Below are 17411 nucleotides of genomic sequence, written 5' to 3'. Positions count from 1 at the left end.
CTTCATTCTGTTTAAAGGAAAATTCATCTGGACTTAATGACTTAGTGCATAACTGAACTAAAGTATGTTTATTTTTAAAACTTTCCATTGAATTAGTTTCAACAATGTCGCATCAACAATGATCCATGCTAAAAATACAAAATAAAATAAATGTTTTGGGACAATTGATAGAAATGATTGGTGTAACATTAACCTTTTTGTGTAAGCCTTAGGGAAGCCAAAAAAGCTCTACCTTGTGTTCTCAAACATTTGCATGTGAAGGACCCCCAAATATGTATTTGGCTAAATATTTTGTGCCAGGGAAACCCATAGAAGATGTGTGCTGTTTTTAAAATAGCAGACCTGCAAGGTCACAATCTGTTGCGAATCCCGCGATGCAACACAACACATTGTGTGTGAGCTTGTACATCAGCTATTTTAAATAGTCTATGAGAAGTTGAAGTGGTTGTAAACAGAATGTGCTGGTATATTAACCCATTTTGCTGGAGAGGTGACTCCATGGAACCCAGTTTGAGAGCCACTATCCCAAGGGAGCCATGGGGCGTACAATTATCTCACAACACAAGCCCACACAATGTGTCATGTATCCACTTCCATGGACATTCATGAGGTGGTCTGTACTGCTGTAGATATTGTATAAGTACGGTAAGTCACAGGTGAGACATCAACAAAGTATTACTGAAATTGTCTCCCTTTCTCTTTGTTGCTTACCACAGTGTTTCTCAACCACTGTGCCTGGGGACCTTTGGTGTGTCCCTGAGAAGGCTCAAGTGTGCCCCTTGAAACTGCTTGAAAGCCAGTATTGTATTTATCATTTTAAAAATGATTTAAACTAGTGAAAACAGCCGATCTACAAGTGCACAACGCCTCGCGGTGCGAGGCGTTGTGTGCTTGTAGATCTGCTGTTTTCACTATTGTGCGACAGCCTTGTATGATGAAGCAGGGCTTTACTTTGCGAAGAAACGTACAAATTTGAAACTTGGAGATACAAGGTTTCTTCCCAACAGTGATGATATTTACACCCCCGTATTATGTTGGTGTGCCCATGGATTCTTGGGACATGAAAAATGTGCCCATGCAGAAAAAAGGTTGAGAAACATGTGTTAGTCACCACCAGTAGCTGCGTACTTTAAAAAGCAATATTTTCCTAAATAAATTTGGACAGGCTAAATAATTGTAAGACAATTATCAGTCAAATGATGCCAACACAATGATCTTTGGTAACTCTGTATAACAGTGGCAGTCCTGAGTCTCATGGTGGTGCTATGTTACCAGCCTGCTTTATCATTTGGCCAATTGAACCATATGGTTGTACAATAAGAATAAAACCTGGATTAGGCCATGCCATTTTATTTTACAATCTTCACCAAATTAGGAAGACAGGTAGACCCAGGGGTCATTTGAGTGTGTCAAATAGCTTTTTGATATTTCACATTTTTCTGTAATTGTGGATCTGGGACTTCATGTGGCCAGCCTGTGTGTGAGCTCATCATCAGAGTATGACACATCTATTATATTATTATTACAAGTCCTGTACCCGGGGGTGTGCACAATGTGAGTGCACAGTAGGCCTATATGAAGGATTGAATAGGAGTCTCAGAACAGTCAGAAGTAATGTTGGAGAACCCAGACCAGTGCCTGGGCAGAATAGTAGTGTAGTGTGTCTGTCTGTGTCACACTGTTTAATATCAGTAATGTAAAGTAATGAATAATGTAATGTCAGTCATGTAACTCCAACTGTGGGCAAGGTCAGCACAATAATCATTGTCCCATTGACTTCCATTATATTAAATACGTTGAACCATAATGTAAAAGGCCACTATACACATCATTGTGCAATTTTGCCTCATCAACAAATAGACCCTGACTTGTGTCATTGATTATACACAAGAAAGCCTGTCTGTGTAACCAATAGGGATTGTTCTTATCCTGAGCGACTTAAAAGGGTGTGTTTGTCATAACGTGTTGTCCACATGCTTCCATGCCCTTCACGCAGCTATAGGTGGGTTAAGGAAGGCCTGTGACCGTCTGTTCACCCACCATGCTAGATAAATTGAGACAATGGCGAGTACACTACCCACTGATAAACAAATGGGACCTGCAGGAGACTCGTTGTAATTCTGTACAAGAAAGATGCCCACAAATAAAAACATTAGCATGAAAATGAAAGAGACGATGGCGCACACATAACCCATAGTTAGAGTGTTTTTTTCCCTTTGGTAAGTAGAGCTTGCGTTCCCTGGAAGTCCGGCAGCATCAAATGGATGGTGTTGTAGTGTATCCGTGTAATAAATTGTATATATGACCGCTATATCATGAGATGACAGGCTGTCCGTCTCTCCCGTCAGCGGCAAGGCTCTGGTCAGCTCGGTGTTATTGGGGAGGTTCTGGACGCAGTACGGTACCGGGGTGTGGTGACGACAGACAGGGCAGGTGATCCTCTGCCTTTGACCCTCATCATCATGGAGGTGGAGTTTACCCAGGCAGTCTTCGCAGAATGTGTGCAAACATCCCAACATTTTGGGAATGCGACGGCCCAAGTCGAAGTTGTTGTAACATATCTTGCACTCATATTCTTTGTTCGAGTCAACGCTGCCGCGCGCAGTTCCAGCATAAGGTGCATTTTCTGCCTCATCTGTCATTGTTTTCATTCCGAACTTTAGACGATCATCCCTTCCTGTTCCTGTGGGTCTGAGCAGCGGGCAGGACAGGATCGAGGACGGTCCGACTCCGAGTCTCCGAGTCCGACTCCAGTCCCAAGGAAGTATTTCACGTGGTAGTAGTTCCTATAAGTAAATAAATGAATGTTGGGAATTAAGCCATAATCGAGAAGATGATCGATTCATATAGCAGTCTCGTCTTTTCGCCATAACTGTCCCCCTGGTTAAAATAGCGCTATCGTTCAATTCTTACGTCGTTGATTTTAGCTGTTGTGTTGACAACTGTCTCAGTCTAGTCCAGGCAAACTAGCGTTTTACGAGAAAGTAATTGTAAAATAATTTTTTTCTTCACAGACCTTTTCTATAAGGTCTCCAGAACAACATACTAAAAGTCCTAAGAAATCCCAGTTGCGGAAATATGTTTAATTGACATTAATCCAAGACTTACTATACACTACACTATAAAGGCAAAAATGACTCCCAAAAAATCTGCTTTAAGTGGGATTTGAGGGGTCAAACTAGGGGTTATTAATTATTCTGAATCCATTGCAAGCATTTGTTTTGCATGAAAAACATTCCTTGGGCTAAAAACGGACCCCAAAAGGCTGTGAAAATTGATGACTCATCACTAAACCATCGTATTGTGGGGTCATTTCTTGCCCAAGGAATGTTTTTCATGCCAAACAAATGCTTGCAATGGATTCAGAATAATTAATAACCCCTAGTTTGACCCCTCACATCCCACTTAAAGCAGATTTTTTGGGAGTCATTTTTGCCTTTATAGTGTAGTCGTGTATAGTAAGTCTTGGATTAATGTCAATTAAACATATTTCCGCAACTGGGATTTCTTAGGACTTTTAGTATGTTGTTCTGGAGACCTTATAGAAAAGGTCTGTGAAGAAAAAAATTCTTTTACAATTACTTTCTGTTTTGGGTCCAAAATGAGCTAGTTTGCCTGGACTAGTCTGCCTGTAGTCCTTATTCCAAACATTGTAACGAGGACTACTGCCGACCGCCTGCAGGTGCTAATGAATCTTTCATTACAGGAAAGGTGAGCGAAAGAAAGGTTCTGTTACAAGTTAACTGTGAGTGACTGCAACCCGCAGCACTGCGGAGCAGTACCCAATGTCAACCACTAGGGAAGAATGCCTGCTTTTTTAATAGAAATCCAACCTACTCCCAGAACCTGCCACCACCATCAGTCCACAGAGAAGTCAAACTCAAGAAGTTTTTCTTGAGTCTTTTAAATATGGGGGTTTGCTTTGTTTTGTTTAGTGTTTTATGTTGTAATCCCTGATTGTTGCTTCAGTGCTCGCTTGTAAAAAAAAAAAGAAAAAAAAAGAAAACAATCATCTCAGTGTTCCCTTGAAAAAGAGTCAACCATCTCAACTCACCTCTTTTTTAAAGTAGGAAGAGAGACAGAGTGACAGGTCATAGTTAAGCAATAAATAACTTCTTGTCACGTTGAGTTGGCAATAACAAATACAATTGTTGTTTTTGTTCCCGCACTTCTGGTTTCAGCACCACTTGTGGTGGACAGCGCCAACACAACAATATGACAATCACTGAGTTGTCTATAGTCTGCAGCTTGTGGTAGGCATATTAACTCCCCAAATCAACATACACATAATGTCCTATACTATAGGCTATATAGCAAGATCTCTCTGAACATGCAACAAATAAATAGTAACCTAACAGCTTTCATCTTTGTCATGGAATTCCAACGACTAATTCATGACCTGAATAGACTATAATAATACGTTTTATGGCCATTTAAACGTAAACATTATGATTTAATGTGCAATGCTGTATAACCTTATAGGTCCATTTAATGTTACTATTCACTATTGCCGTGGTGATGTCTCTGATTAGTTGCCTTGATGATGACCCTGGCCTGAGCCCCTATAAGAGCAACATGTCTGTCCGTGATTCATTACTGCACGAAGGTGAAGATGAAGGTCCTATAACAATAGCTGCATCCTTTCACTTTGAGCACAGAGCACTTTGAGCATGATCCAATATAAAGAAAACACAGCATAAAGGATGCGACCTAAGTAGGTCATTTCGTTTTTTCGTGTTATTACATTGTCACCCACTTTGATTGTAAAGTTATCGACCTTGCTCATTTGATCCAAAGAGGAATGATTCTTAGTTGTCATTGAGCCAGGTTAGTTCAGAGCTAAGGGCTTTTCATCCTGCAAGCTATCCATCCCTGTCTGAGACAAGGAGACGCAAACAGGTTGCAGTCGCAAGCAGATGCCATGTCGAATATCAGGAACAACAGCGGCCCCAGCGTCTGTATGCTTCACTGATGATCAATGAACTCTGAGGAACCCTGAGGAACACCACTGATAAAACCACTGATAAACAAATGCCCACGGATAAACAAATGGGACATGCAGGAAAAGTAGACTCGTAGTATTTCTCGCAAAGAACGACGCCCGCAAATGAAAGCACTAGCGCGGAAAGGAAAGAGACGATGGCGCACACATAACACATAGTTAAAGCGCATTTTCTTCTTTGGTAAGTAGCGTTTGCGTTGTGGTCCCGGTTCCCTGGAAGTCCAGCATCATCTGATTCTGTAGAATGTGTTGAAATTGTATATATGACCGATAGATGATGAGAGGACAGACTGTCCGTCTCTCCCGTCAGTGGCAAGGTTCTGGTCAGCTCTGTGTTATTGGGGAGGTTCTGGACGCAGTACTCCGGTACCGGGGTGTGGTGACGACAGACAGGGCAGGTGATCCTCCGTCTTTGACCCTCGTGGAGGTGGAGTTTACACAGGCAGTCTTCGCAGAATGTGTGCAAACATTCCAATATTTTGGGAATGCGACGACCCAAGTTGAAGTTGTTGTAACATATCTTGCACTCATTGTCGTCGTTAGAGTCAACGCTGCAGCGCGCAGTTCCAGCATCAGGTGAATTCTCTGCTGTCGTCATTGTTTTCCTTCCGAACTTTTGACAGGCATCCCTTCCAGTGGGTCTGGTCTGGGCAGGGGCAAGAGAACGGTCCGACTCAGACTCCCAAGGATGTCAACAAGTAGTTCACCTATAAGTTATAACTAAATGAATGTTGGGAATCAAGCCATAATCGAGAACATGATCGATTCATATGCACTATAGCAGTCTTGTCTGTTCGCCACACGTATCCCCCTGGTTAAAATACCACTATCGTTCAATTCTTACGTCGTTGGTTTTAGCTGTTGACAACATAGGCATGCTGTAGGGCTAATGTAACGAGTAAACGAGGACTATACTGCCCACCACGTGATGCTAATGAATCTTTCATTACGTGAAAAGGGGCGAAAGAAAGGTTCTGTTACAACTGTGAGAAAAACGCAGCAACTAAACACTGAGCAGTGCCCAATGTCAACCACTAGGGAACAATGCCTGCCTTTTAAATTGGAAATCTAACCTCCACACCAGAACCTGCCACCGCCACGTCCTCAGTCCACAGAATCTGGGAAGATGTATAGCTCCATCCTGGAATCAGCTCCAGATTATTAATTAAACATAATATATGGGGGTTTGTTAAATATGGGGGTTTGCTTTGTTTTGTTTTTTGTTTTATGTTGTTATGTATGCTGAGTGTTGCTTCCTTGGCCAGGGCTCGCTTGTAAAAAAAGAAAAGAAAAATAAACTATATGCGTCTTATTGAGAAACCCATCTCAACTCACTTGTTTTTTTTTAAAGGAGAAAAAAGATACAGTGACAGACAGGTCATATGCAATAAATAGCTTTTTGTCACGTTGATAGGCAATTGTTGTTTTTGTTCCCGCACCTCTGGTTTCAGCACCACTGGCGGTGGACAGCGCCAACATAACAATATGACAATCACAGAGTTGCTGTCTGTAGTAGTCTGCACCTTGTGGTAAAGGGCCAATATAACACATGTGCAGACTGATACAGACAGCAACTCTGTGATTGTCATTATTGTTATGTTGGCGCTGTCCACCACCAGTGGTGCTGAAACCAGAGGTACGGGAGTTCGCCTATCCAAGAATCAATCAGCATATTGATGTAATTGTCCTATATATCAAGATCTATTAGGCTAATCCTCTCAGTCTGAACAATATGCAAAGAAATAAAGCTGGTATGTTCATTATCAACATGAAATAAGATGGAACAGCTCCATGCATCAATTGAAGGTATGTTTTAGCCTAAAGCTTTCATCTTTGTCATTGAATTCCAACAATTCATGACCTGAATATATTTCATATACATTTTATGGCCATTTAAACGTAAACATTATGATGTAATATGCAATGCTGTATATGACCTTATAGCTTATATGTCCATTTGTAATGTTACTATTGCACTATTGCCGTGGTGATGTCTCTGATTAGTTGCTTTGATGATGACCCTGATCCTCACCACCTGAGCCCCTCAGGCCTATAGAGCAACATGTCTGTCCGTGATTCATTCATACAGCATGATGAAGGTATAACCATAACGTTTGCTGCTGCAGTCTTGCACCTTTCACTTTGAGCACAGAGCACTTATGATCAAATAAAAATAAAAAATAATATTTGCAGTGCGAGTCTTTCTCAGTTTTCCTTTAAGCGTAAACGAGGTTTTCCCCACCCTTTTCACATCTTGAAATAAAATATGTAAAATGCCAAGACATGAGCATTTAAAGCCGGTGCATCGGTTTGTAGGCTAAGAGGTAACGTTTTTGTTTCGTTTTGGATGTAGTAGGACTATAGAGGCATTGAAATTATGTACAAAACTAACAAAAGTCAGTATGAACACAAATGTAATATTTGTGATATACTATCAAAGGAACGAGTACTGCACACACACAACACAGAATGAAAGCCATCCACGCGTATAAAGGTATGTTATTGCATAGTTGGGCTAAATAGTCATTATTAGAGTTTCTGTTGGAGTCCTCCTCTGGAAGTGACCGAGCGTCAGAAAGTCGGTGTGTATATATGACCGCTAGATGAGAGGACAGGCTGTCAGTCTCTCCCGTGTCGCTCAGTGGCAAGGCTCTGGTCAGCTTGGTGTTGTTGGGGAGGTTCTGGACGCAGTACTCCGGCACCGAGGTGCGGTGACGGCAGACCGGGCAGGGGATGCCGACCCTCCATGCCCGACCCGGACTGAGGTGGAGTCTCCTCAGGCAGTCTGCGCAGAATGTGTGCGAACACTCCAACATTTTGGGCATGCGACGACCCAGGTCGAAGTCGTTGTAACATATTTTGCATTCATATTCCTCCATGGTCAGCGCCTGGTTAGAGTTAACACAGGGCGTCGTTCCAGCAGGTGTAGCCAGTCCTATTAGGCTACGTCCTTGTGCCTTCTGCCATGCTTTCCTCCCGCACGTCGTAGCCTACCGCGCGAACAACTTTAGACACCCATTCCTTATTCCCTTCCATATCTGACTGAGCAGGGCGGTCCTATACGCGAAGTATAGGCTTAATTCACATAATTCTGCACATAGAGCGGAGCCTCTCTGGCAGTCTCTGATCTCGACGGTCGGCGAAGCAGCGAGCGAGGTGGACGGTTCATTGCTGTTGAAAAGAAGTGTGGACTTCACTTGAGTAACTTGAGTAACTTGAGGTCACTTTACACTGTTTAACATCAGTGAAATGTATAGGATAATGTTACCCTCTGGTGATCTTTATCTTATATCTTATAAGGGGACAATTGAACTTTTTTTTTCTTTTTAGCTTTATTTTGATAAATAGAAATGAACGAAAACAAAAATATGAATATGTCACACACAAATATTTCCTATATTGCACTTTTATTTCTACATGCATGTATTCCTTTATTTATTTATAAATATGGCAGATTGATTCAGGTGAAGGTGATCTGCCTATAACGTGTGTTACTCGATAAACATTTGTCAAACACATGTTGTTGCCCCAAACATAATGCTTCCATTCTCTGTGGGGGGATTACGCTGTCATTCATCAGCTGACATTTGAGTCGGACGGCTCGGACGGCTCAGATTCATGCGGGGACTTGAGCCAGCAACTTACCCACGCGAGAACGGCCGAGACCATGGCGAGCACACTGCCCACTGATAAACAAATGGGACCGGCAGGATAAGTAGACTCGTTGAAATTATGCACAAAGATCATGCCCACAAATAACAACACTAGCGTGGCGAGGGGCGAGACTATAGCGAACACACAGCACATAGTTATAGCAACGTTTTTGCACATGGGATCGCTTTCGTGGATATTATTATTAGAGTTTGCACTGTTGGAGTCCTGTGGAAGTGGCCGAGCATCATCAGCATGTCGATGTGTTGTACATATGACCGCTAGATGAGATGACAGGCTGTCAGTCAAGGCTCCGGTCAGCTCGGTGTTATTGGGGAGGTTCGGGACGCAGTGCTCCGGTACCGGGGTGTGCTGACGACAGACAGGGCAGGGGATCCTCCATCCTCGACCCTCACGCAGGTGGAGGGTACTCAGGCAGTCTTCGCAGAAGGTGTGCGAACACTGCAGTATTTTGGGAACGCGACGGCCCAAGTCATAGTTGTTGTAACATATCTTGCACTCATATTCCTCCGTGGGCAGCGGCAGTGCCTGGTTAGAGTAAACACAGGGCTCCGTTCCAGCAACAGGTATACCATGTCCCGGTGCTTCTGCCATGTTTTCCTTCTTCACGACGTATCCACAAGTTTCCGGCGTCTCATTTCAAACCAGCATAATTTTGATCACTCTCTTTCCTCCCATTTGTCATCGTCGTCTTAGAAGTTAGAAACATTGTTTACGATGATGGCTACCAGCGACCATGTGATGTGGATGAATTCTTCATTGAAAGGACAGGCAGGGAGCGAATGAAACGTGAACAAAACACAGCAGTGCCCCTGCTGTTGTGCTTGGCAGTTAGCACCAGTAGACCAGAGAGGGAGAGCGAGGAATAACTGTAATCCTCTTTATTACATCCAACATAGCCTTATAATCTAGTCAGATGGATTAATAACTGTAAGTAGCCTAGTTTATTATTGTAAATATTAAGTTAAGTTAAAAGTCATGGGAGTAGGTCTACACAGTGACAACAAGTTATAGTCATATATTTTATAAGCACAACCTTTAGGGTTTTCTGAGTTTCAGCACCTCTGGTGGTGGACAGCGCCAAAAGACGTCACACTTTAAAGTCGCTGATAATTAAGGGTAATAATTGTTAGCCTCGTGACTCTGAACTCCTTAGAGAGCCAGCAATGTTGTTGGATTATAATTGTTTGGTGCTGATATCCATTGAACTGATTATATACATTGAGTATGCGTGGTAGGCGCATGAAATGCAGGTCAACGCCCCAAACCAACATGCCGTATCACACTATAAGTATATCATACTTCTCTCTGAACATTAATATAAAACGAAAACGTGATTATGCTTTTTTTTTGGCAACAAATGAAACACTGATAAACAAATGTTTAGTAGACTCGTTGAAATTATGCACAAAGATCATTCAAAAAAGAGATCTAATAACACTACTAATAACAACACTAGCGTGGCGAGGGGCGTGAATATGGCGCACACACAGCACATAGTTTTAGCAACCTTTTTGCACATGGGAGGATTGCTTTCGTGGATATTAGAGTTTGCACTGTTGGAGTCCTGTGGAAGTGGCCGAGCATCATCAACATCAACATGTCGATGTGTTGTACACATGCCCGCTAGATGAGATGTCAGGCTGTCAGTCTCTCCCGTGCTCAGTGGCAAGGCTCCGGTCAGCTCGGTGTTTTTGGGGAGGTTCGGGACGCAGTGCTCCGGTACCGGGGTGTGCTGACGACAGAGAGGGCAGGAGATCCATCCTCGACCCTCATGCAGGTGGAGGGTACTCAGGCAGTCTTCGCAGAAGGTGTGCGAACATTGTAGTGTTTTAGGAACGCGACGGCCCAAGTCATAGTTGTTGTAACATATCTTGCACTCATATTCCTCCGTGGGCAGCGGCAGTGCTTGGTTAGAGTCAACACAGGGCTCGGTTCCAGCAGCAGCTGTACCATGTCCCAGTGCTTCTGCCATGTTTTCCGCACAACGTCAAGGACAACTTTAGACAACCATCCCTTCCATATCTGAGCAGGACGGACCTTTCCTTCCTATCTAATATTCACATATTCTTCATGTAGGCTACTGTATAGCATTAGCCTGTCGTCTCTCGTCCCGGTTCAACTTCCACCCGCCGTTTCTCTCTATACGTCTCATTTCAAACCAGCATTATTTAGATCACTCTCTCTCGCCCATTTGTCAACGTCGTCTTAGAAGAAACATTGTTTACGATGATGGCTACCACCAGCGACCATGTGATGTCATGTGAATGAATTCTTCATTGAAAGGACAGGGAGAGATTGAAATGTGAACAAAACACAGCAGTGCCCCTCCCTACTGTTGTGCTTGGCACGAGCCAGACCAGAGGGAGAGCGAGGAATAACCTGTAATCCTCTTTATTACATCCAACATAGCCTTATAATCTAGTCAGATGGATTAATAACTGTAAGGAGCCTAGTTTATTAATGTCACTATTAAGTTAAGTTAAAGGTCGTGGGAGTAGCTCTACACAGTGACAACAAGTTAGAGTCATAATTTTATAAACACAACTTTTGGTTTTTCGCTTCTCTGAGTTTCAGCACCTCTGGTGGTGGACAGCGCCAAAAGACGTCACACTTTAAAGTCGCTGAAAATTAAGCATAACAATTGTTGCTGACTCTGAACTGCTTAGAGAGACAGCAATGTTGTTGGACTATAAGTTGTATGTTGCTCATATTCATTGAGCTGATATGCGTGGTAGGCATGAAATGCAGGTCAAACAAACACCCCAACCCAACATACCATATTACACTATATAAGTATTATACTCCTCTCTGAACAAAACGAAAGCGTCATTATGCAATTTTGTTGGCAACAAATGAAACAAGAAACAGCTCCATGCATTGATGTTTCTTTTCTTTTTTATATAGCTTTGACATACAGTAGCTCTTACAAGTCAAGGACCTAACAAGGATCTAAGCTAAAGCATATTGTACATCCAGAAGTCTACTCTTCAATAACATCTATTTCAAACATTTTCAAAAAATCACACCCAATGTGAAGTGAGCGGTGGTCGTGCTTGCATAACGTCTTCAGACTAGGATTTGAGTCTAGGATGTACGGGCTATGCTACACACACACGTTTTGCTATGGCAAAACGCTGAGGAAAAAGGCTACAGACATACGACATATGACATCACTAGACAAACATGATGCTACGTACACACATTTTGCTATGGCAAAAGGCTGAGGAAAAAGGCTACAGACATACGACATATGACATCACTAGACAAACATGATGCTACGTACACACATTTTGCTATGGCAAAACGCTGAGGAAAAAGGCTACAGACACACGCACACTCGCACAGCCACTCTTAGGAGCGGTTTACCACCGGTCAAAAATAGCGGAAATAGCCGATCTACAAGCTCACATGGTGTCTCAGCATGACTGGTGAGCTTGTAGATCTGCTATTTCCAGAGTACTTTCTTTAGTTATTTGTCATATCTGCCCTGAGGATGTTTTGTTTACAAAGTCTAAAAGCCAGAAATGCAAGTTGCATGCAAAACTTGATGCTCGATGCAATCTGGAACTTTTACTTAGCATCTCCAGTGAGATGTTTTCCATCCAGCTGGTTACAATGCAGTACATAAAGCGTCAGACTAATGCTCAGTTGTTCTGACGTATGTGAATGATGTTGTCAATTAACACATCCACTGCTTTATCAATTTTCTAACCGTGCAGTGTATAGTGCATAGTTTGCGACCGTCAGGGAGCAGTTTACTATGAAAACCTCCACCGGCCGTCCGTCCGTCGGTCGGTCACACGTCACACCTTTGCCCTGCTCATATCTCCGCATCAGTATATAGGGCTTGTTTGTTTATTGTATGACATCACGCCACATCATCAGCTGTGGACTCTGTGATGTCATCGTATCGCATCAGTATATAGGGCTTGTTTGTTTATTGTATGACATCACGCCACATCATCAGCTGTGGACTCTGTGATGTCATCGTATCTCCATATATGGCCATCTCCGTATATGGAGATATAAGTCGTCCATGCCCAAGTATGGGCTGGTGAGGTCAGACTTTGTGTGATGCGGAGGTTATCTCCATATATGGAGATTCAACATTCCAGGCAATGCTCTCTTCCCTGGTGAGAATTGCCCCTTTATATAGGGCTTGTTTGTGTATTGTATGACATCACGCCACATCATCAGCTGTGGACTCTGTGATGTCATCGTATCTCCATATATGGCCATCTCCGTATATGGAGATATAAGTCGTCCATGCCCAAGTATGGGCTGGTGAGGTCAGACTTTGTGTGATGCGTAGGTTATCTCCATATATGGAGATTCAACATTCCAGGTGTAACTATGGCTACCCGTATGACGTGAGAGGTGGAGGTTGTGATATTTGTGGAGATAAGCGACCAACGGTCGCTTATCTCCCGATTAGGGAGTCTTACTGGTGCATAGTGCATATAGTGCATATATTGCATAGTGTATGTATAGTGTAGTGCTATGCGGTCCTCAGCTGTCCGATACAAGTTGAAATAATTACCACTGGATGAATATACAACCATGACAGTGGAGGATAGACTCAATGGAAAGGCACCCGAGGACAGGCAAATTGTCACCAGAAGATGAGCCTCCTGCAAAGAGTGCCCACTGTCCTACACTTTTAATAACTCAAATGAACAACCCTAAATCCTATCCTACCACTTCTGTGGCCCACTGCAGACCCTCATGACTATATCAGTGTAATTCCATTGGCTCTCCATGGGGAGGTTAGATCTGCAGGGGCCATTGGCCCCCGAGGGGACATGAGCCTGAGTCTACAAGATGAGAGAAATAACTTTGGGGTAGGGGGCCAAAAATAAGCAGTGTAATAAAGCAGTAAGATAATGGAGGTGCAAAGAACCTCCTATGGATTTTAAATCATCTGATGGACTTATTTCTGCTCTCCTGATTCATAAACAACAAGGATCTGTGTGGGAAAGTAGTCATGGGTGTGGCAGATTAGTCAGTCATGCACTAATGAATCGGCCTTCCGAATGATTTCAGAATGTTTTAAGGTGACAGTGAAGTTTGCATTCAGCCATGGCTATAGTAGCAGTTACCCATCTGGCTGTAACCCAAACACCTAAATGCATAACACTGACATCTAATGGCTTCAGTGTGCATTGTCACGCAGTGAAGCTAAAGCTATAAACACAACTCCATCCTTTTCCTTTTTTTAAGCACTATATGTTTCACTTAACTGAGGTAGCAAAATACTCATCAAAGTTATACTCTTGTTAAGGATAGACCCCCTTCCCTCAAAATAATGTGTTAATTTGTTTTTGTACAAATATACCAAATAATGTACTGTCCCAAATGGACTCTTATAGGGGACATTAGCGACCCTTAAGGATCCATTTCAATATAGTACAATAAAAGAGTATTAAAGGGAGTTAGATCCTTGGCTTTACCTTATCTGTTACCTTTCACAGCCCAGCCAAGCACCTTACATTGATGTGTGTATAGTCATTAGCTCTGTTTTTTATGTGTCCCACGGATTCAAATATGTATGAATGAATCCCAACAACAAAGTGGGTATTTGTCTCCAGTTGTTTTAAGAGGAGACTCTGAGACTCTCTGGAGTTAAAGTCCGCCTCTTTCAGGTCTCTCAAAGGGTCTCCTTCACTTGGTCATCCAGCCGGTGAATAATGCCACTTAAACGCCACCGTGACAAAAGCCCGAGAAGAAAGAAGGGGCGGCAGGCTTCTACTGGGAGCCCATAGAAAACTCTGTGTCTGGGACAGAGGGCTTCATTTCAGAGGGGCTGTGGGGCTTAAAGTTAAAGATTACTTTGAAATCGGCAACCCCCTCCCTTTCCTCCCCACCGCCAAACTCTCCCCACTCCACACAGCCCTCCCTCTCTCAAAAACTAAAGAACCTGCCGCCAGAGAACAGCGGATGAGTTGGGAGAAGATCCTCTTTGATGACAGAGAAGGATCCTTTTGTTCCCTAATCCCCCTCACACCCCCGTGACCCCCCCCCCCCCCCCACCACCACCACCAATCCCCTTCCCCTCCTCAGGCATATTTTAAGCACAATTTGACATACAGGCAAGGCTCACTGGTTATCATTATTCTGCTTATTCCGTTCACAAAATAATGAAATGCATTAATCGTGCTGAATCATCTCTCTCTTGTTGTTAAAGGGAACGCTCAAGTTGTCCAATCTTCAACCAAACCCAAATGTATACTTTGATGTGTGACATTGTAGCTTCTGTTTTAGTTGAAAACAAGTTTTTCGCAAGCAAAGCTGTTGCATGACAATATTTAAATTATGCTTGTTATGATGGCCTATTAAAAATAACAAGCAGTAAAAAGTGGGCCAGTAACATTGGCAATATAGTGGCATTATAATCTAGTTTGTATTCAAATACATTTTGTTTCTAGCTTTTACTTATAACGTAGCTAACTCAGTGCCCATTACTTTTCAGGAATTTTGTCTTTCCAATATTTGTAATACAAGGATGTCAAGGACAAGATAGGGCTGCCACGATCATGACATTTTACCTAATCCATGAATTGAATACCAAGGACTTCCAACGTAAAAAAGACTGTAAAAGGACTTATTTGGGATGTTCCTTTTAGGCAGGGTGTTTAACTGTACTTGTACTGTACTACCTTTATATTGTATTGACTTGTACTGTTCTCCATTTTTGTCTAATAAAATAATCAAACAAACCTGACAATTAATTGTCACACAAATAATTGTGATTAACAATTTCATTGTGTTTTTTGCTCGCAACATATTGCATTGTGCCTCATTGTGAGCTTACAGATCTGCTGTTCGAAAATCTTTCAACATGGAAAGGATTATGACAAAATAATTGTGATTATCTCAAATAATTGCGACCAGGCGATTATGTATCAGTTGTGACAGAAAAGATAGACTTGTCATTCACCATCAAGCAAAACCGGATGACACTAGTCAAGTGCTTGTCAGGTTGTCTGCCATGCAGGGGACACTCCAGTGGTCATTCTGCACGCTGTCAGGAAGCTATAGAGGTCAGTCACCCTTTCTCAGAGACAGTCTGTCCCAGGATATAGCACATATTTCCTCTCTTTATTCCTGGGTCACCCGCCCCCCACCTTCTGAGGTTATCCCTAAGTGTGCACAGCATGTGTCCCTATGTCATCATCGGATTGGACATACATAATTGACAGAGAAGATGAAAGTCTTCCCGTTGCTTGTAACATCTGCCCTCTCATGGCTTGTGTCCAATCAAGATGACCTCACAGACATAGCCCTAGGCTGGCTATTATGAGCACCCTGTGTGTACACACACACTGACATGACTCATGTCATCATGTGGTTGTGTATGTGTGTTTGGGGGTGGGGGTGTATTAAAGACAAAGTGTTCGCGCATGGTCATGTGTGTTCGCCAGCAGCCTACATCTGGTCTGTACACACACATATGGCCTTACAAGCGTGCAAACACCCTGAGGATCAGGGAGTGTATAGGGGTGATTGGCCAGGGTCAGTGTGTCAAAAGGGGCCTTACCTGGCCATTATGCGAGTTGTGCTTCAGAAGATTTCCCGGAGGGGAAACACAGAAGCACAGGAATCTTACACAGTGGCACAATGACGCCCACAGAGGTCGGAGGGGAAAATACCACCGTCTATATGGGAAGAGGGGTATACAGTAGAGGGTAGATGGAGACAATAATAACATTGTTATTAGCATGAATGACTCAAAAGGTTAAATAGCACATATGTGTATCTCTTATAAGCATACATATTATGAGGTTTTGGTTTCCCATTAAAGCAATGGATTCTGTGTTTTCTCTCACTTTGTGTCATAGGCCCATCTCCTCAGGAGGTTCTGGGGAGAGAATAGCCTTTCAATGATAAACTTGTATTACTTCCTCGCACTCCCTCTGGTGTGTGACAGTGGAAGTGCAGCAAGGAAAAGGGGAATAATTCATATAAATGCATGTTTTTTATACTTTAGTTTATGTAAGAAATCATATATCAGCATTATGTGCGTAGCATACAGCTTAAAATGTACGCACTGTATAACACACCAACTCTCCAGCCTTGTATTGACTATTCAGCTAAACGTTTAGTCCTACTAAAAGTAAAACAAAAAAAAAGAAAAGATAAGATGCATGCTGTACATACGGCCTAACTCTACTCCAGGGTATAGGGATTATGGGAATGACATTTAATAAAACATAGGCTACTCATTAATTATTTTTTTTTTGCACCTCTCCAACACCAGCAGTCCAGTGCAGCCTCTGCAAAGAAGAAAAATTAAACTGGTCAAAATATAAACACACTTGAAGACAACTTTTAGGAATAACACCGTCCTAAACAGACAAAAAGCAGTAGCTAGCATATCCTTACTGCAGTGGGCCCTGGCAGCTCTCACTCAAGCTGATCCCTGTGTATCAATTGAGCCTTATCGTCACCTGCAGGCTCCTTTTTATAAGGAGTGAGACATAGGCTACCAAAACACATAGCACACATTGGCAATTCAATTAACTCACAATAAGCTACCACCAGGCCTACAAGTTAACTTATACTAAGGGATACTGAAGGTTTTACAATTGCTGGAGGTTTTACCGTCAACTTGGGCGCCCATTCATACAAACTATTTTCAAATAAGAATAAGATTAACCATGAGATTAACACCCCTCCTCTTCTACAGTGGTCTACTTAAATTGGCACCTTCCCAATCAATCAGTTGTTCTCAAGA

The sequence above is a fragment of the Nannobrachium achirus genome (genome assembly GCF_963921795.1).
Source record: "Nannobrachium achirus genome assembly, chromosome: 5".
Lineage (NCBI taxonomy): Eukaryota > Metazoa > Chordata > Actinopteri > Myctophiformes > Myctophidae > Nannobrachium > Nannobrachium achirus.
The sequence above is the reverse complement of the archived record's forward strand: the minus strand, read 5'-3'. Positions refer to the sequence as shown.